The sequence below is a fragment of the Calonectris borealis genome, chromosome 26 (assembly GCF_964195595.1).
Source record: "Calonectris borealis chromosome 26, bCalBor7.hap1.2, whole genome shotgun sequence".
NCBI lineage: Eukaryota > Metazoa > Chordata > Aves > Procellariiformes > Procellariidae > Calonectris > Calonectris borealis.
Window position 1 is genome coordinate 33695 of NC_134337.1, and position 21511 is coordinate 55205.

Sequence of the window (21511 nt, forward strand, 5' to 3'; positions counted from 1 at the left end):
TGCAGTTGCATCCAATTGTTTGGAAAGGTAAGCAACTGCTCGTCGATATGGGCCCAGATCTTGAGCTAATATGCCTAGGGCAATCCCCTGCTTCTCGTGGGAAAAAAGGAAAAATGGCTTACTTGCATCTGGGAGTCCCAAGGCTGGGGCCGACATCAGGGCCTTTTTTAGCAGCTCAAAGGCCCGTATGGTCTCTTCGTTCCATTTAAGGGGTTTCTGCTCAGTGGTCGTTAGTGCATACAGGGGTTTAACAAGCAGTCCATAGTTGTAGATCCACAGTCGGCACCACCCAGTCATCCCCAGGAAAGTTCGTAACTCCTTCACCGTTTGCGGTCTCGGAGTTTGGCATATTATTTCTTTTCGGGCCTGTCCCAAAGTCCTTTGTCCAGCACTGATTTCATAGCCCAAATAAATCACCTTGCGCTGTATTACTTGGGCTTTCTTCTTAGACACCCGGTACCCTTGGAGCCCCAAGAGATTTAATAGACTCACCGTCCAGGTGATACAATCATTCTCTGTTTCGGTGGCAATCAGGATACCATCCACGTATTGTAGCAGTTTTCCCTTTTCAGACGGGATTTCCCATGATTCCAAGTCCTTTGCAAGCTGATTGCCAAAAATCGTAGGGCTATTTTTAAATCCTTGTGGCAACACCGTCCAGGTGAGTTGAGTCTTGCGACCGGTTTTGGGGTTTTCCCATTCGAATGCAAATATTTTCTGGCTGGCTTTATGGAGAGGGAGGCAAAAGAAGGCATCCTTCAGGTCTAAAACAGTAAACCAAGTTAGCTCAGGCGTTAATACAGTTAACAGAGTATACGGATTAGCCGCTACGGGGTAGAGATCCTCAGTTATCTTATTTATAGCCCGTAGGTCCTGGACCACCCGATATGACCCGTCGGGTTTACGGACAGGTAGTATGGGAGTGTTAAAGTCGGATTCGCATTCCTTTAATAATCCCAGTTGCAAAAATTTTTCTATTATTGGCTGAATTCCCTCCCTGTCCTCCTTCCTTAGGGGATATTGTTTGATTCTTACCGGCTGTCGTCCGTCTTTGAGCTTAACCTCAACAGGTGAAGCATTCTTTGCTTTCCCGGGCACATCGGTGGCCCATACCCCGGGATATACCTGGTTCATGATTTCTTCGCTGATTTTTCCTTCTGTAGGAACACTAGTTAGGGATAAACTCATTATTTGGATATACTGCTGGTCATTTACCTCCAGAGTAATTTCTCCCTTTTCAAATTTAATTATTGCACCCAATTGTTCCAATAAATCCCTCCCCAGAAGTGCTTTTGGGGAGTTAGGCATGTACAGAAATGTGTGGATGCCCCATTGTTTTCCCAGTTTATATCTCAGAGGTTCACAAAAATATGCCTTTTCACTTTGGCCAGTTGCCCCTTTTACCATGATACAGTCACTTCCCAGGGGCATCAAGGCTTGATTCAAAACCGAATACGTTGCCCCCGTGTCAACCAGAAATTCCACTTTCTTTTGCTCCTTCCCTAGCTGCATTATAACCAGTGGATCCGCTAGGGTAGATTCCCCCGGTTCCCATCAGTCCTTTTTCACATGGGCCACTATCCTCCTCTTCTGATTATTCCACTCCTTTTCCTTCCTTCTCCATTTCTCCGGACATTCATTCTTCCAATGACCAATTCTTTTGCAAAATGCACACTGATCTTTGCCTAGCCGCCTAGGTATCCTTTCTTCCTCTTCCCTAACAGCCGCTATTATTCTCCTCTGCCCTTGCCTATAACCCTCCTCTCTATTGCTAAACACTCTCCACGCTTCATCCAACAATACTTCCAAATTCCTGCTTTCTGTAGTGCGTAACTTCTGGAGCTTACGTCTAATGTCCCCGGTGGACTGACCTAGAAACAAAGAAACTAGCTGTTGTATCCCTACTTCAGACCCAGGGTCCAGTGGCGTATTACGGCGCATTGCATCTCTCAATCGATCCAGGAATTCGGATGGGGACTCAGAGGGACCCTGTTTCACTGCATACAAAACTGACCAATTTATAGTTTTGGGGATGGCCCTTTCCATTCCTCTTGAGATCCACTCTTGATAGCCTTGTAGTTTTTCTATATCTGCTGATCTATTTGGGTCCCATTTTGGATCCTGGAGGGGGAAAAATTCCTTTACATCCTCTCTTGTGATTTTGTAGTGATCCTCAGCCAAATCTCCTGCTGTTTTTAAAATCAACTGCTTCTCTGTTTCTGTCATATATTCTAATAGCAGTTGTATGTCCCTCCAATCAGGGTTGTGCTGTTTTATTATAAACTGAAAATGCTTGGTTACCCCTATCGGATCACTCCTATAATCCTTTGCAACTTTTTTCCATTCCCCTAAGTCAGTAGTGGAAAAAGGTACCTTGATTAGCATTGTCCCACCCTCGGGTCCTACCGCTTCTCGCAGGGGTGCCTGCAAGGCTGTCGGGACAGATTTCTTTCTGGTGCGGGAAGATACTGGGCTATCCGGGGGAGTGGAAGTTTCGTCCGAGTCCGCACCCCGTTCCTGTGGTCGAGGGGGAGGCTTAAACAGGTCAGTCAAGTCTGGCTCCGGTGCCTGATGGATTTTGTTTACTTTAATACACCGATGCCCAATACTGCACGCCGAACAGCATCGTCTCAATTTACTTTCAGATTTTTTGTTATTTTCTCGCTCAAGTGCAAGTACCATAGGGTCCTGCGGCAGCACCATCCCGCAGTCCCTTTGCCACTCCGGATGATTTCGGAAGGTGAAAAACATATCTGCATATGAAACTTCATCCCACTTCCCTTCCCTTCTTAAAAACAGCATCAATTGTAAGAGAGTATTGTAATCTATAGATCCATTGAATGGCCATTTAGCCTCACTTTCCAATTTATACAACGGCCACCATTGGTTACAATACTTAATGAGAGTCTTTTTACTTTCTGTCCCTCCAGTTCCAACAATATCCTTCCAATGGGCAAGCACACAGCCTAAGGGGCTTTTCTTCAAGATTTCCCTTTGAGTGTTACCCATTTCGTAACTCCCTCCTTATCCAATTCCCTCCTTCGTTTAAATATTCCCAGGGTTCGAGTCCAAACCACCAAAGAAGCGATCCCCTCCGTCTTGCTCCTTCATTAACATATAGAGACATTTACAATCTTTCAATCTTTCCATACATTACGCACACATAAAGACAAAGACATAATTGCCAGCCGCTCTCCTCGCGAAGGTCACAAAACAAAACTCTGCACTCACTCCGCAGCTGCGCTGCGTCCCAAACACACAAATGGTTCTAACATAAAATACCCGGGCGTTTCATAGATAAAGCATACAATTCATATTCTGGCTGTTATCCCTCCAGCAGCTGCAAATATAAAAATAGCCCAACTGCAATTGCGGGGAGGTTCGCTTACCCTTCTCCTGCTTCTTATATACCAGTCATTAGCAGGTCCGTCCTGGTTCCCAACACTGGGATGCAGCGAAAACCTCGGATCCACTCGATCTACTCCCAAGATCGCTAGCGGCCGCTCTATCGGTCAGCGGATCCCCCTATTACCGTGCAGGGTACCCTCCTACCATACGGGGACTATGCTGCACGCCAGACGTCTCTGCGCGATTTACCAGCAGCCCCGGCCACGCGTACGACTTACAGGCCCCTCTCCTAAAAACAGGCCCCTTTCCTTTCCGCGGGCTCAGGAGGTTCTTATCTACTCCCAGGGTGAGCGGCTGGTAGTGGAGTCCCCTCCGAGGAAAGTGCTCGGGGCGCGCCCAGGGGCGTCCGCTTCTCAGCCGATCCCGCAGTGAAGCAAAGAAATCTCCTGCCTGGCTCGCCAAAACTGACTTGCGGAAAACAGACTCAGTTGTTCCTTGGCCTTTACCCAAATCACAGGGTTGGTTTCAACTGGCTTCGAACAAACTCCTGGTTCTTATCAGGAACTGTTGTTGCGATTCCTCCGCTGAGCCTTACAAAAATGTTGCAACTAATGTACTAAGTCATTTCGCCCATAGTTTCAATTCTTTAATCACTCATCCCTTCTCGTTCACCCTTTCACCCCCCCCGAGTTTTATTTCCTGACGTCGTAGGGTCTGGAACATCCCCTGGGTCCGCCGGGGTCAGCTCTCCCAGCGGTGCCCCCTCCCAGGCCCTCGCGCACCCCCAGCCCGCTCGCCGGCAGGGCGGGCGAGGAGCAGAACAGCCCCCGGCGCCGTGCAAGCGCTGCTTAGCAGGAACTCACGCAGCCCCGCGTCACCGACGCCGTTTTCAGCACAAACCCAAAATGCAGGAGGAGGGAGAGCGGAGTGGGAGTGGGGTGCGGGGGAGCGGGAGGGGGGTGCCAGAGTTTGGGCGGGGGGCAACGGGCAGGTTGGCGGGGCAGGCAGCACCCCAGGGGTCCGGGGCAGAGGGGTTACGGGGAGGCAGTGCGGAACACGGGGGGTGGGAGGAGAGAGAGGAGAGAGGAGGGCAGTGCGGGCACGAGGTAGGAGGGCAGGGGATACGGGGGGCGCGTCACAGGGAAAACCTCGCACGGGGGGAAAAACCTCGCAGGGGAAAGGCGGGGCGGACACCGGGAGGGGCGGGGGGGGGACCTACGCCAGGGGGTCCACCCGGGACCACCCACAAGCAGAAAACTCGCCTGGGATAACCCGCAACAGATAATCCATTCCCGATGACCGAACCTCGCTGGATAACCACGAGCGATGCCCCTCAAGTGGCTGGTGTTTCACCCCAAATCTTCCCCAAATCGGGGGGTTGTTTGCTTTTCCATAATATCAAAATTGGGGTTTTTTCCTTTTCCAAAACATTCCACCATTTGGAGGTTTTTCAACGCTTTTTCACAACAAAAATTGGTGGTTTTTGCTTTTTCGTTTTGTGCGTGAAAATGGGGCTTTCTGACTGCCCAAATCCAGGCGGATTTGGCTTTCCCGGGAGCTCCAAGTTGGGTATTTTTCCCCCAAAATTGCGGGCTTTTTTTTTCCCACCGCTTGCAGGCCCCGAATTAGGGGTTTTGTGGTATTTTTATGCCACGGCAGCAGGTCCCGCTCTGCGTGCGCAGCCCTGCAGGGGAAAGTCCCTGTTGGGGGAACTGGCCCCCAATCAGGATGGGAAAAGGTGGAAAAGGAGAACAGGGAAGAGGCAGCTTTTGAAAGCGCTTTTATATCTTCAATAGAGAGGTGTTTCGGGGGCGGGGCGGCGGGGTGTGTCGAGTTTTAAAATCCTTTCTATAAACAGGGTTTCTTTGCATTTTAAAAACCTTATTATCATAGACATTTACACTTAACGTATTTACACATATCTCTATATATATATTTAGTGAATATATTTATGTTTCACTTATATCCCCCTATTTCCCACTTATTATATATAATACCTGCTCAGACTATGGATCTGTTGACTTACATATTTTGAACACTTAAATGTCTTTATAGACTTCTCTATTTACACTTACATATATTTACACCTATATCTTTATAGACTTAGATTTTAGACTTAGATATCTATTTACACTTGTACATAATCTCTTAGATTACATATAAAGTCTATGTAGACTCTCTATGTAACACGTAGTAAGTGTAGATAGCGGTATCTATTCAGACTTTTTTCTATTTTAAATTCCTTCATGTATAAAATGTATCATCCTTTTTGCATTTGGAAGTTCTTTATTTTTTAATTTATAGAGACGTGAGTTATTTTTGTATTTTAAAACCCTATATACGTCTTTCGAATTTTTTTATACTCTAAAATCCTGTACATAATAGGGCAGATATAGGTTCTTATTTTGAAATCCTTTTGTACATATAAATTAATATTATTTTTCAATATATGTAACAAGGAGAGATTTTTTTCTATTTCGAGGCCTCACAGATATATTTACAGTTTTTAAAAATTTTTGAAACCCCCCCCATGAATTTTCAGGCAATTTGGGCTGTGACCCCCTTTGGGGGGGGGGGAGAGGGGGGGGACACGGACCCCCATGACCCCCCATTCCCCACTCACCTGCTCCTCCACGGCATCATCACCCCCGTGGTGATGCTGGGGTGCCCCAAATGACATCATCACCCCTCCAGGCCCCCCAACCCCCCCTTTTTATTCACCCCCCCAAAAAGACACAAAACGAGGGAAACGGCCCCAACCGGCAGCTCGTTACTTTAATAATACCATTTACGTATGTACGCACGCACCCCCGCCAAAAAGGGGGGCTCTGCTAGAAAGATAAAGGAGGGGCGGCCCCCCCAAACGCTTGCAGCCCCCCCCAGCCCCCATCCCGCAGGCTGCCCGCCGGCCCCTTACCCTCAGCACGCCTAATGACCGGCAGGCAAACCTGGGCTGGGGGTCTCTCCTGAGCACCACGGGACGCTCACAGCGAGGCATCTGAAAAACAAAAATCCCAACTGGCATTTCAGCACGTTAAAAAAACAGCACCGAAGGCAACAGAGGAATTCGGTCAGGATAAGGGAGAGGGTAGCAGTCGAGCTAAAGGAGGGTGCCAGGCAAACGGGTCAGCTCGAAATACAACACGGCCTTTAAAAGCTCGAGCGATTCGAACGCTTAAAATCAACGTGAGGACTAATTGACGCGATTCTGAACACGTCCTTAGCAGAGAAGTAAACGCTCTCGCTGGTGTCGGAAAACGCCTCGTCCCTTCCTTACAGCACCGCTGCCGGGAGATAACCCCGTGAGGCTGCAGGACAAGGGCGCGCCGTAATCAGCATCTACGCTCACGGATCCGCCGCCACAGCTCCAGCCCTTGCGCTGCTGCTGCTGCTGCTGCGCATCTCGCTCGCTTGGCCGATAAAGCTGGAAGTGAAGTGTAAAACTTGGAAGAGTAAAATGAAAAAGAAAGAACAAATCTCAGCAATTCATTTTATGCTAAAAAGGCGTGCGCACACTTACATACGTACAATGAGAAGACTCATACTATAAAAATATTTGATTTTCCTTTTGCGTTAATTGAAATTGCGTAGCTGTGAATTCATACCGTTAAATTATCTACCCCCAAGCTACACAGCTATCGTTTGACCAGGGGTTTTGCGTGTGTGACATGACTAGGAGGGACGCCTGGCCAGCTGCGCCGAGACCGATGCTACCAAACTGCCGGGGAAACGCGCCGTCGAAAGCGAGACAGAAATAAAGTACTTCAGAGCACTCTGCCAAAAGATTGGGAAAAAAACCCGTAACGTTCAGCTGCCTCTCTTTTTAAACGTTTAGAGCAACTACCCAACTGCTTAAGTACACCTAATAAATTATACGCTACAGCTATTTGGCAGTTGCAGTTTAAACAATGCAAGTCAGTTTGGAAATTAGACAATTTTAACTTTCTTTTTAAAATTTCATTTATGATAGAAAAATCAGTGAGATAAGAGATCTCCCATATGGTTTTACTTTTTTTTGGGGGGGGGGGGGGGGGGGGGGGGGGGGGGGCAGGCGGTGGGGAATATCAAATCCCCGGTGCTGCAATACATAAGGCTACCAAAAAGGACTGGCAGGTTTGCTAATGCTGTTGGCTGTACCCAAGCGTGCAGAGGAACGCGTCTTTACGATCTCTCGACCGTTACACCCGAGAACCAAAGATCAGCCATACGTTGACTATTGGAAGATGTGCTGCGCTTGGGTCCTTGCAAGGAAATCGACTTACCCCTTTTTTTTTTCCAGAGAGAGCGAAAAGTCTCGTTGCGGATGACTTCTACTGCCAAGCACGTCATCGCTGAAGATCCATTCTGATGGGAAGTTCGTAAAAGGCAACTCCTTTGAATGAGAAAGATTTCCATTCTGGAAAATCTCTTTCCAACCAAAGTCAAAATTACGCGCTGCAGGTTAAGGAAAAAGGACGCGATAGTAGCAGTAACTCACCAAAAACACATCAGGACTCTCTGTCGCTAGTTACGAGGCTGCTACCGCTTCTCGGGAAAGCCTGGAAAACACACCGAAGCGACGCCGATTTGTCCCGTGTTGTCCACGCCTCTTCTTTGACCTTGATTGCTTTTAGCACAGATGCTAGTATCTCAGTAAGGTTTTCGAGTGCTCCTGTAAGGTATTTTAAACACTGACTGAAAAAGCATAAAGCTTTTATCATGAAAACAAAGCCTGTTTCTCCCGAACATCCGAACTCTTACAAACGGTTCCTTTCCTCTTCTAGTCCAACATTATTTTCACAGCACCCTTTAATAGCAAGCACACAGAAACAGAAGACTCTGCTTTCAGGAAGAGAAAATAGACGAAGGAAAACAAGCCTTGAATAGGTGTACCACGCTCCAGAACAGACCTTTATTTTTAGTATTTGTGTTAAAATATTTCATGTTAAAAAATCAGATAGAAGGAGAGCTGCCACATTCTTCGTGTTAACTGTAAAGTCCACACTACAAGCACCTTAGGAAAAATGCAGACACATATCACAGGCATACCTTGTACTTGCAGACCACTATGGATCCTTTCCATCTGTCTCGTACTTTCACGGCAGTTGACATTCTGCTGAGAGGAAAGGAAAAAAAAAAAAAACAAACACAAAAACACGTTTAGCACAAAGCTTCCTTTTCTGTGAAGACTACAACTGAGTGGAGAAGAAAGTATTTGGCATCATCTGTGGTGCAGTTGTTGAGACAGGCCACTAGAGCTTCTGCATGTTTTAGACAACCGTGCCTTTTTTTTTGGCTCATCGGCAGCTTTAGTTTCGCTAGAACTCACTTGCCTAGAGACGCGCAGGTGACAGGCACAGACACCTACGTACGTTTTCTCAAGCCTAAGTAGAGCCGCGATTTCCTCACCCTATACGTCCCAAGTTGAGTATTTTTGTTAAAGAGTACGGCGACCCGTCTGTCCTCGCAAACTCGCTGCAAAAGAGGAATCCTTTTTTCCAGGCCGTTTCTCCAAACAGTCGAGATCTTTGAAAACTGCAGTTGTGCCACCAAACCTGCTCAGGGTCCCTCCCAACCTTCGACCATCATTAGATTTAACAGGCACACGCTCTATTCCGTCTTCCAACAGCAAAAATACATAACGCCCCCAGACCCCTAGCGCAACCCTACGGACGTCCACACACACCTCGCTGTTTTGATGAGGAGCCACTGAGCACCCCTGCGAGCACAGCAGGATCATGCGCAAGACCAGTGTCCTGGTTTCGGCTGGGATAGAGTTAATTCTCTTCCTGGTAACTGGTATAGCGCTGTGTTTTAGATTTAGGACGAGAAAAACGTGGATAACACGCTGATGTTTTAGTTGTGGCTAAGTAGCGCTTACGCCAGTCGGGGACTTTTCAGCTTCTCATGCCCTGCCAGCGAGAAGCTGGGAGGGACCTTAGCCAGGACAGATGACCCAAACCGGCCAAAGGGACAGTCCATACCATATGACGTCGCGCTCAGTACATAAGCTGGGGGAGTTGGCCGGGCGGCGGCGACTGCCGCTCGGGGACCGGCTGGGCATCAGTCGGCGGGCGGTGAGCAATCGCATTGTGCGTCGCTTATTTTGTATATTCTTTTATCGTTATGATTGTTTCCCCTTCCTGTTCTGTCCCATTAAACTGTCTTTACCTCACCCCACGAACTTCACTTTTTTTTCCGATTCTCTCCCCCACCCCACTTTGGGGGCAGGGGGAGCGAGCGAGCAGCTGCGTGGTGTTTAGCTGCCTGCCGGGTTAAACCACAACAACCAGCTTCACCTACTCCGATTTCAGCGAATGCAGCTTCTGAAGCTTTAAACTGAAAACCGTATCTTGACACTTTGCCGCGGCAGAAACGATCCGTGACTAGAACTCTACAAAAACGCAGTAACGCAAATTGCAAACCCACAGCAGCGACAGCTTCAGAAATATTTCTACCGGGAACAAGGGAGAAAAAAAATACAGTTTCATCTCACGCACAGGAAAGCAGCAGGCAGAGAAAAGGGTCGGCATTCGTAGCCCTTACAGAACGCAGGCATTCTCCTTCCATTCCTAAACCCGCCTCTTAGGTCGAAACATCACAACACTACTACGGCAATATCGAGAGCAGGGAACAACAGCCCTGCCGCTGGATGTGCTACTGACTGATGCTATTTACGTAGCAGGACACCTAGACAGAGGGGCACGTTTTTCCACACACAACCCTGAACTTCCTGAAAATTTATGCTTACCAAAACGAGCCATTTGGAACACATTGCCAAACAATGTTTGGCAATAAAACTTTGATGTGTTTGACACACACAAATTTGTGGTAACTCGCTACTTGCTTCCTGCTGTTGTTGTTCTTCCTTCAGAAATTCTACTTGTAGCCAAGTTATTCGCTACCGGTTCAAGCATTTACCTTCCAGGAATTACCAGCACATTTACACAGGCGAGGAACTAAATCGCTCTTCTAAAACTACCCGAGTGAAAATTACAGCCACGAAAGAGGAGTGACAGAGAAGAAAAAGAGAGGTCAGGCAGCAAGAGAGCTCTGCAGGCTGCCACCTGTCAACTTCGCGCTCTTTTTAAAAAAAAAAAACAAACCACAAACCAAAAAATAACACAAACACAAAAAGCCCACAAAAACCAACAACAAAACAAAACCTTGACCTTGTACGTTTTTTTTCTTTTGGAGCTCGTCCCTGTCTCAGCTGATCGTCTCATCAGAGCACGAAGTGCAGATGATCCGTATCCCGATGACATCTGCACGTGATGAACACGTGTTCAGAAATAGTCCAGATCTGTAAGACTGGTGTCATTTGTGTGGTTTTAATAATCATAACTCCGTTTTATTGACCGATGCATTTGCGAGGAAACTAAGTAACTTTTAAACGTAGCCTCTCCTTGGGGAGAAAAATGCGTTAGGAGTGAAAAAAATGATGATTCAGAGCTCCCAACCATGACGGAGCAGCGGGGAAATTAACAAAAGTGAAGGCCAACAGCAGCAACATGAAGCGACATTCGGCTTTAATTCTGATCACGTACTTAAGCGGCTCGCCAAGTCTATACCTCGATCCTATGAATGACTAGCCCTTTTTTGGAAGGACCAACTTTTTCCCTTGGAAGTCCTAGACTGAAGACTCCACTGAACAGAACGTGGATTGAGCCACAGGACAACGTGCCATCAACACTCTAATGAAAAAAAAATCAAGTAAAAATCAAGTTTAAATATCAGTTTCCATCGTGTCTCATTCATTACGTTTCTAGTGGTACCTGGGTGCTCAAAAATTAACTACCCTGACACCACGTAGTACTACAAATTGAGTTATGCCTATAAAAATAGAAGGCTATTTCCAACCTGCCCATAAAATCAGTATGAACAAACAGAAGAGAAACACTTGAACTTAAAGAAGGACACAGGCAGCTCTTAATTTTTCATAGATGAAAGCTCATTCTTTTCCCTGAAAGGAAAACACTCGTAACTACCCAGGGTTAGTTACGCTAACGAGGGTACGTAGGCACGCTCTGTTCACGGCAATTGTTCATCAGCTTTTCTGCACCATCAGCAAATTTGCCTTTTCCCTGGGTTTGACATGGAGCATCTGCAGCGTCCTTGAACGCGCCAATGTTTCTCCCGGCTCCCCCGGCCCCACACGTGCCATTACCTGAGCAGCAAGCGGCGTCAACCACGCAGGATTTTCTTCACGTGACGCAGAAGGTGACGCTGGGAAAAGAGGAGGCACAAAATGAACCTGTTTGTCACACCCAGCCAACGGTGAAAACCCAGGGAAGGATTCTTCCGTGCGGGGCCGGGCTGTGCACCCTGGGAGCTCCAGCCGGCCGGTTTCGCTCCCCTTTGCCGGGTACCGGGGAGACACCGCCGCCTCGTGCTGCCGCCTGCCCCCCGGGGGACCTCGCTTCAGCCCTCGGGAACGGGTCCGGGAGAGACCCTCCACGCAAAGAGAGCGGATCCACGCGTGGCGTGGATTTAATCCCTGAGGGAAGAGGCCGGGCTCCCCGCTGGCAGAAGGACAACTCGCCTCCCTGCCGCTCGGAGCGCCTTGCTGGGGACAGCCCTGCCTGCGCCTGGCTGCTCTTCAGCCGTGCTGGGAGTGCAGTCTGGCCGACGGATGCTCCGGCAAACAGACACTGCAGCGAATCGCAGCTCCTGCTCGTTACAGCTGCTGGTAATTTTGCCTCTGGCTAAGGCATGCCCCAGACAGCGGACACCCTGTCTCGTTCCAGCTCCTGCTTGCGACGGTTCTGGCTAATTGAAGCTCCAGCTCTGCACCGTTGATTTCAGCTCCTTCTCCTTACAAGCTCCAGCTATTTGCAACAGCCTGGGCTTTTGACAAGGTCGTAAACCAATCGCTGTCAAAACTTGACCATTAGGATAAAATATCATAGTTGTACATTGTATAAATATCAATTAGTTTGTACGACTAATTAGTTAATAACTATTCGAAGCAGTCGACAAGCAAGAGCTGGACTCGAAGAGGGCGTGCGGGGTCTGAAAAGCAGAGACCACCTCTTCCCCCCAGAGACCACCGCAGACGTTGAGTTGGGCCTGGTGCATGCCGGCCTCCCGCACTTCGAGGTCCAGCAGGACCAGACCCCCACCCCCGGGGAGGGTCCACGCACCCTGCCCACCCCCTGCTTTCCCCTGCAGCCCCAATGCCCTCCCACCCCCCCGCACAAACGGCCAAACCGGCTTTTGCTTTGGGCCCCCAAACCAGCTCACTTGGCGCCCATTTCTGAGCCCAAAAACCCAGCTGCTGCACCTGTTCTCAAGGCCCAAAGATGCCCCGGGGGAGGGCAAGCGCTTGTGTGATGCTTCGGGCAGAAACAGGGCTGAAAGGTCCGATCCCGGTGCCGGGGGAGCAGAGGCGAGCTGGCTGGGACCAGCTTTTGCTCCTGGAACAACCCCAAGTCCCTGCTCCGAGGTCTTCCCCTTGGGGCCCTGGGGTGGACCTGTCCCTCCCCTTCAAATGCTCCAGCAGTTTCGGGGGCAGAAGGCCGTTTCTAAGCCCTCTCTCCAGCAGCTCCTCCCTCGACTCGGCCCGTGAAGCCCCCAGGCTCGAGCACCTCGCTGGGGCGGGCGGCCTCCATTGCCTACAGGCTGCCCGTCTGCCTGCAGGGAGGGCTGGGGGGTCCCCGGCCCCACGGGGCGACAGTGGGAACTCGCAGGGAGGGTCTGTTTGCACACAGCGCCCCCCCCCCGCCCCCCCGCCCCGGCCCCACTGCGCGGCCCCCCTAGGGCACACAGCCCTCCCCCCCCCGCCCCTCCCCCGCCTGGAGCCCCCCCAGCCCCCGTCCCCGAAGCCTGCAGGACCGCCGCCCCCCCGCCACAGCCCCACTCCTCGGCTCCCCGGCCCCGCGGCCCCTCACACTCACGCTGCGCCGCCGCCTGGGTGCAGAGCCCGCCGCGCGCCCCGTTGAAATACCGTCCGCAGCCAATCAGCGCGCGGCTCCACCGCACCGCCCGCGCGGGGCACGCCGGGAGTTGTAGTCCCCGCCCCGGGACCGCGCATGCGCACGGCGCCTCGTGCAGCCCGGCTGGCTGCACATCGACACCCGTACAATGGAGGTGATCGTGCACGGACCCTGGTGCAACCCTTGTGCCCCCCCATGCTCGCAGCCCCTCCCCGGTGTTTGCAAGTGCCTCCCAGCCCCAGGACCCCCGGTGCTCACAGCACCCGACCACACCATTTTCCAGCCCCGTGGGAGCCCCAAGCCCCACTCTCAAGCCCCGCCAGGACCCACAGCCCCACTCCCCAGCTCCTTGGGGGACTGCAGCCCCCACCCCCCGCCCCACTCCCCAGCCCCCCTAGGACACACAGCCCCACTCCTCAGCGCATCTAGGGCGCACAGCCCCCCCCAGCCCCCCTCCCCGGCCCCCTCCGGGACGCACAGCCCCCCCCAGCCGCCCTCCCCGGCCCCCTCCGGGACGCACAGCCCCCCCCCAGCCGCCCTCCCCGGCCCCCTCCGGGACGCACAGCCCCCCCCAGCTCCACTCCCCGGCCCCCCCGGGACGCACAGCCCCCCTCCTCAGCCCCCCCAGGAGTCCGCAGCCTCCCCCCAGTCCCCCTCCCCGGAGCCTGCAGGTCTCCCCTCAGCCCGCCGTGCCCGCGGCACCTCAGACTGCCGCCGCCGCCGCCGCCGCCGCCGCCGCCGCCGCCGCCGCCGCCGCCGCCGCCGCCGCCGCCGCCGCCGCCGCCGCCGCCGCCGCCGCCGCCGCCGCCGCCGCCTGGGTGCAGAGCCCGCCGCGCGCCCCGTTGAAATATCCTCCGCAGCCAATCAGCGCGCGGCTCCTCCGGGCCGCCCGCGGGGGGCACGCCGGGAGTTGTAGTCCCCGCCCCGGAAGTGCGCATGCGCACGGCGCCTCGTGCAGTGCGGGTGCCTGCGCAGGGACCCCCCTGCAACGGTGGTGATTGTGCAGGGACCTTTGCGCAACGGGGGGTCGGTGTGTGGAGACCCCCATGCAATGGGGGGGGCAGTGCAGGAAGACCCTTATGCAATTGGTTGGTGTGCAGGGGACCCTCGTGCAATGGCGGGCAGGTGCACGGGGACCCTTGTGCGATGGTGGCGATTGTGCAGGACCCTCGTGTGACAGTGGTGGTTAGTTTTCTCGGCAGTACCCTTGGGTTCGGGAGCAAAACAGCCGGTGCCTGAAACCACTGGGGTGTTTTGACTGCTGCTGAGCAGCCTCGAGGCCGCCTCCGGTTCCCACATGGCTCCCATGGTGTGCGTGGACCCTCCTGCAACGGGTGCAGGTGTGCAAGGAGGGTGATCCGGGGTAGGGGTCCCTCTCTGGAGGCACCCAGCTCGAGCTGGCACCTAAGAACTAATCAAGGAGTAATGAGGAACCTTCTCTTGCACCTGACGTTAACCAGCAGGATCCCAGGGTCAGATCCTGTTACGGTGATTGGACCCTGGGGAGGTGGCAGAGGGTGCCCTGGACAGGTTGGGGGGGTTCCCTGGGGAGGAGGGGAGCCCCCACCCCCCTGACTGTGGGCACTCCCCCCAAGGAGCAGAGCATGGTGCAAGACTTTAGGGGGGATGAGGGCCAGCAGGACCCCGAGATGGCGATGCCGGCTCTTCCCAGTGTCTCCCCAGGCACCTGCCGTGCTGGGGAGGGGGGGTGTCTCAGGCCTAGGGGTGACCATGGCGATGGGGGGGGGGCCTCAGGATGGGGCAGGGGGGCAATCCTGGGGTCCGGGAGGGACCCTGGGAGTGGGGTAGGTAGGGGGACATTGGGGGACAGAGGTGTTTCTCGGGAGATTGAGGACACCATGTGGGGGGTTGAGACTGGGAGGGATGACCCTGGGGAGGTGGGGGGCACCGCAGGGAGAAGGGATCCCACCCCCCACACCTGCAGCCACCCCCAGGGGCAGCTGGGACCCCGACCCACTGGGGGACCAGGATGGGAATGATGGGGACTCACTCATGGATACTGCACAGGTAATAAAATAGTTCATGCTGCACGCTGTTGTAGGGTCTCTGGGGTGCCCTGGGCCCTGGGCGCCGAGTCCCCACGACAGCCAGCCCTTCCCGGGGGTCCCCAGGCTGCCGGGCTCCTCTGGCCCCAGCCGGCGGGAGCTGTGTCCTCCCAGCCGCTGGCCACGCAATGGCAGCACCGACCCACGGCCACGCGGAGACAGGGCTGGGGACAGGGCCGGGGTTGCCTGCGCTCCACCTGGGTCTGCAGGGCTCGGGCAGGGGGGACCCGGCATCCTGCAGCTCCGCTCCCACCCTGGGGACCCCAAACACCCCCGGGGGTGCGTCGCTGTCCCTGTCGCTGGTGGCAACCGGCATGGGGGGAAGGTGACAGTGAGGGTCCCCGCCAGTGGCCCGGAGCTCGTCACCACTGGGGGGACAGGGGACAAGCAGGGCCAGCACCAAGGAGCGACGGCAGCACAGCCCACTCTCTGGGGGTCCCCGCCCCCTGTCCCCAGGGGTCCCCTCCGTCCCCGTGTTTTATTGGGGGAACACAGAGCCCAACGACCAGCCGCAGGGACAGGGGACGGGGAGCTGCCCCAGGGATGGGGACAGCACTGGGACACGCCGACACTCTTGGGGGTGCTGGCATGCGGGGGGGGGGGCACCCTAATCGTTGCCGCCCGGGATGACGAATGCACCGGGATGAGGGAGGCACCGGGATGGGGACGGCGCATGGAGGGGCCACAGCCGGCGCGCGAGCGCCGGGCTGCAGGACCACGCTTCGGCTTCGGGGCGGCAGCAGCGAAGGCGGCGGCGCTGCTGCGCACCTGAGCGGTGCCGGCGCTGCAGTACCGCGATTCGGCCACGGGGCGGCAGCAGCAGCGAGCAGCCGCCGGGCGGCTCGTGCCCGGGGGCGGCACCAGCGGTGCAGTTCCGCGCTTTGGGCGCCCAGCGCCCGCCGGCATCGCGCACGTGGGGCGGCAGCGGCGTTTCCTTACCGGGACGAACCAACGAACGCGGCGGCATCACCCCGCAGGCACCACAATACGGCATTGCCGTTACCGGCGGACGGCAGCGCGGAGAAAGGGGGCGCCACCGCGCATGCGCGGCTCCAGGGCTGCAGTACCGAATTCTGGTCGCTCGGTGGCAGCAGCGAGCCAAGAAAAGCGCGCCTCCGCGCATGCGCGGCTCCCGAGCTGCAGTACCGAATTCTGGTCGCTCGGTGGCAGCAGCGAGCAAAGAAAAAGCGCGCCACCGCGCATGGGCGGCTCAAGGGCTGCAGTACCCAATTCTGGTCGCTCGGTGGCAGCAGCGAGCCAAGAAAAGCGCGCCACTGCGCATGCGCGGCTCAAGAGCTGCAGTACCCCATTCCGGCCGCCGGGTGCCACCGTCGCCTCACCGGCCCTTTCCCCTTCTCTCCGCCCAGTTCGTACCATCGAAAGACCGTAACTGCCTACTGGCGGTACTGGGCTTAGATTTCCCTGCCCTTTTCCCACTCGCGGCCCGGGCACTAATCTTCATCGCCTCTGTACCAAAAAGCACCCGGTGGCTCCAGCATTTCAGTCCTTTCCCTTTGGCCGCTTTACAAGGCCCGTGGTTGTTTCTGCCCGTGCCCCCCAGCCCATTACCCAGGGAGGAGAAGCAGCGCGGGGAACCTGTGGAACAGGTTTCTTTCTAACCCGGAGGAAGCCCCAGGGATCGCTGTCTCGGTCTGCAGGTGGCATCGGGCTTGTGGGAGTGACAGCAGCGACTCAACGGATGCTGGAGAGAGATTTAAAAAAAATAAGGCCACACGGGTGACACCCTGAGAGCAGAGGAGGGGCAGCTATGTCCATCAGGAAACCGCGCTTCTGAGCAGACCCGGTGCCAGTGGCTGACCTGCAAACGAGCGATACGCTGGTGGTCCTGGGCCTTTGTTGCGGTGTTTGCACCTTTCCTCGCCTCTGTGCTATCAGCACTTTGCTCTCCTCATCCTGCACACACGCAGGGCTTGCCACTTGGAGGAGAGACACTGCACGACGTCACTTACCACCCTGCCCTCCAGCGTGCAAAGGAATTAGAAATGAAGCAGGGAAAGCCAAGAGGCCTGCTGGTGTATTAGGCGTCCTCAGCAGTTGACCGTAGAGCCCGGCAGGTTCCATCCTTGCTCTGTACAGGGCGCGTAGCTCTGCCCTCCTTGCCGCTCCTGCCAGCAAGCGTCACAGTTGCACTTTGCTGCCTGCAACACGCAGCACTTAGTGGGCTGGAGGGGCTGTTCTGCCAACGTGACAGGTGAGCAGCTCGGTTCCTTTAGCTGCCTAATTTGCCTCCTTGAAACAATCACTTCAACACTTGGTTTCTTTATTTTAGACCCCTCTGCATATCTCCTGGCCCGCGAGCCATTTTCAGCTAGCAACACAGCTAAGTACGGTGCTGGTAGAAACCCAGCTGCCACCTCGCTCCGATGTCAAAAGGCTTTTGTAGCTTGAACCCCCGATTGTTTTGCCATCGAGACTGCAAGGCGAGGAATACGCCTCTACTTGAACAAGCAAGACCCCTGCCAAATAGCTGAGCTGTGCACAGTGATAGGTGGCTGCCTGTGACCGACACTTTTTTCTGCTAAAACCAGAGCACGCTTCCCTTGTGAAGAGCCATCGGCAGTACAGAACGGACCTGAGCTCTCCTTGCACCGGCTCCCCAGAGAACGGCGTCTTACTTCGACTGAAGCGTGCAGCAGCCTGTCGTCATCCCAGCCCCTCGCCCTCGAGCAAGCGGCTGCCTGTAGCAGCGGCAGAACCGCTGCTGCGCAGAGGGGAAAGGAATGGCTTGGCGCCAAGCTCTGCGGGCTGCCTGCGTCCCGTGCAGAGCCGACGCTAACAGCGTCGGGGCGAAGCTAACAGCCTGAGAAGGAGTCACAGGGTGCTGCAGCTCCTGCCACAACCATCCTTCCCAGACTGCTGATGGAGCACAAGGCACTTGAAAGCAGCAGGAAAGAACAAGGAGGGCCTCGTAAGATGGCAGGAATAACACTGAGAGCCTAAAGCGTTTAGCCAGGCAGGGCTTGCAACTCACCTTGTGCCGTGGTTGAATCCCAGCTGGCAACTCAGCACCACACAACCGCTCACTCGCTGCCCCCCTCAGTGGGAGGGGGGAGAGAATTGGAAGGGCAAAAGTGAAAAAACTCCACTTGTAAGGAAAAGGGGGGAAAACAAAAACCCCAAACAACAGAGAGAAAAACCCCAGACAGACAAGCGGTACAAATGAAAACAACGGCTCGCTGCCAACCGACCGATGCCCAGCCAGCCGCAGCCCAGCAGCGGCCCCCCCGCCAACCTCCCCCGACTTGCGGAAAACAGACTCCACAATCTGTGAGATTGTAAAGTAGGTATGTTTATTCAGCGCTGGGCGGCACGGGGGGTAACCCCACCAAAGTCGTGCGCGCCTCAACACGGTACTTGCCAGAAATATATACAGCGAAATGTTGCATATAGATAATACGCCTATACATATGCATGACCTATCCCCGCTTTGTATTAAAATAAGCTTCAAGACGTTATTTCCATGAGCCCCTCCTATCTACGCTTGCGCATTGCCTCCTGGTGGTGGTCGTCGGGGGTCGTGGGGATGAAGGTTAGTGGTTCCTCTTCGTCACCGCTAATAACCCCCGTCTTTGCGCAGACTCAGTTGTTCCTTGGCCTTTACCCAAATCACAGGGTTGGTTTCAACTGGCTTCGAACAAACTCCTGGCTCTTATCAGGAACTGTTGTTGCGATTCGTCCGCTGAGCCTTACAAAAATGTTGCAACTAATGTACTAAGTCATTTCGCCCATAGTTTCAATTCTTTAATCACTCATCCCTTCTCGTTCACCCTTTCATTCCCCCCTTTTCTGAAGAGTTAGTAAATTCTTTTACTATGTTCGGTTTAACATAATGTTTCTTTATCTAGTGTCTTTTCAAAATATTTATTGGACTCAAGTCTACGTCGTAGTTGATTTTTCTTCCATTCACTGTAAGAGTCTCCTGTGTTTTTGAAACACCACAGACTACATCGAACTGTAATACAGAGAGCTATAAACATAACAATAATAATTATTATTATAATAAACAGTTGTCTAAGCCATGTTAAATTCGGTAACCAAGAGGTAAGTTTCTCCCATAGTTCCTGAAGGCCCCAAGATGTATCATCTCTAGTTACTTCATGGAAAAGTTTAGCTTGCTTCCAAATTTGAGATAGGTCCTTTTCCACTTGTCGCTCAGCTCACGATTAATATATGTACAACATCGCTCTCCTATAACCGTACACAACCCTCCTTGCTGAGTGAACAACATATCCAAACCCAACCTATTTTGGAGAGCTACCTTACTCAGGGAGGAAACCTCTTCCTGGAGGGCTTTGATAGCTTCAGCGGTGCTATTACTTAAAATTTCTAGAGCGGCCGATATATTTACTAAAGCCTTCTCTAATTCACTTACTCCTAACCAGGGGAGAAACCACCTAGCAAAACTATGGAATCCAGTATTTCTTTCTATTAATGGATTAGCATTCCGTTTTCCTCTAAATTGTTTCATATAGGTTCGTAACAGTCCATTTGATCCCACCCAATCTGTAAGGTTTCGTTTAGTTTCAATATCTGGTATTATAGTTCCCATAGCACATTTACCTGCCCATCCCAGAGGCAATACTTTATATCCCTTGGATCCACAAATCCAGTACCGCCCTCGTCCAACTGGGGTGGGCCAGCCTTTGGGAGTAGTATTACTTCTTCGTCTAGTTTGTTTGCTAGCCCACATATTTGCACTTCCATAACTAATATACGAGGTGCAATTGGGATAATCTCCTATTTCAAATTTCAAATTTTCGCACCCTTTACTCGTGCGATTACCCCTATATTGCTCTCCATTCCTGTAATATTCTCTATTCGGCACCTCTGAACACAAGGCACTCCTTGGGTACGGTTCCACAAGGAGCTTAAATCAATCATCCAGTTTAGACTCTCTTGTCCAACATCTATGTATTCTTTAAGGGACATGTTCTGAAACGCCTTGGTTATTCTAGAATCATTTGAGAAAATTGTGGCAATTACGGGATGACCACTACCTAGACTCTTTGGCAGGTGTGAACACATCCAGCAATTAGTCCAATTCATAACTCCAGCGATTTTATTATGGAGCTGTAAAAAGGTATTACTTTCCCACGTATAAACTGTTCTTGCCCATAGTCCTATTATACCTACGATGAATACCCATGAATACCCATTTTTCGTTGAAAGCGTAATTTTAGGGGCCCAGCTGGCGTTGATTTCCATAGTGACCGAGGGGCCTTTTTCACTCTGGTATGATGGATCCAGGCGCTCTGTTCTTCAATCTTGATTGCCGTGAAGGAGGTAAGGAGTACCTGGAATGGTCCTTCCCACTGTGGCTCCAAAGTCTTTTCTGTAAGAGACTTTATATACACATAGTCCCCAGGTTGTATGTTATGTACAGGCCCATCCAAACCCCTACTTCGAGTCCCAACCACATGCTTCTCAATTTTACTGAGTTGTTTGCCTAATGCCACCATATAGGAGGTCATGATTTCATCCCCAACTTGTGTAGACATCCCTTTCTGTATTCTACAGGGTCGTCCATACAAGATTTCAAAAGGGCTCAGTCCTTCTCTTGCTCTTGGCCTAGTTCGTATGCGCAAAAGAGCCAAAGGAAGAGACTGAGGCCAGGCCAAGTTAGTTTCCTGTCCCAATTTCACGATCTGCTGTTTGATTAAGTGGTTCATTTTTTCTACTTGGCCACTTGACTGAGGGCGATATGGGGTATGAAGCTGCCAATCTATGCCCAAATGGCGGCTAATTTGTTGTACTACTTTTGAGATGAAATGTGGTCCTCTGTCAGAAGATATGGTTGCTGGAACCCCAAAACGTGGTATTATTTCTTGTATTAATGTTCTAGTTACCTCCCGAGCCTTGGCTGTTCTGGTAGGGAATGCCTCTGGCCAACCTGAAAAGGTATCAGTCAACACCAATAAATATCGATACCCCCCTTTTCTTGGGAGTTCTGAAAAGTCGATCTGCCATTGTTGTCCAGGCCCGTTGCCTTTCCCAATTTGGCCCATTTCTGGTTTGGGGGTATTCTTGGGATTAATCTGGAGGCAAAGATCGCACTGTTGAGTTACTTGTCTCACAGTGGTGTATAGATTTCTGGCTACGATCTCTCTAATTAGATGTTTATATAAGGCTTCTGCCCCCCAATGTCTCTTCTTATGTTCCTCC

At 52.8% G+C, this 21511-nt stretch overlaps 1 long non-coding RNA gene across 2 annotated transcripts; it reads right to left on the minus strand.

Annotated features, from left to right (window-relative positions):
• Positions 1-6289: 6289 nt before the first annotated feature.
• Positions 6290-13448, minus strand: LOC142093186 (uncharacterized). 2 transcript variants are annotated; one of them, XR_012677326.1, is made up of 6 exons: positions 13224-13448; positions 11495-11553; positions 10507-11021; positions 8377-8443; positions 7826-8018; positions 6290-7720 (listed from the first exon to the last, which is right to left on the minus strand). It is a non-coding gene; the product is annotated as an uncharacterized LOC142093186 (long non-coding RNA). The 2 variants fall into 2 exon arrangements; XR_012677327.1 differs by lacking the exons at positions 11495-11553; positions 13224-13448 and having other exon boundaries at positions 7826-7886; positions 10507-11315.
• Positions 13449-21511: the final 8063 nt, after the last annotated feature.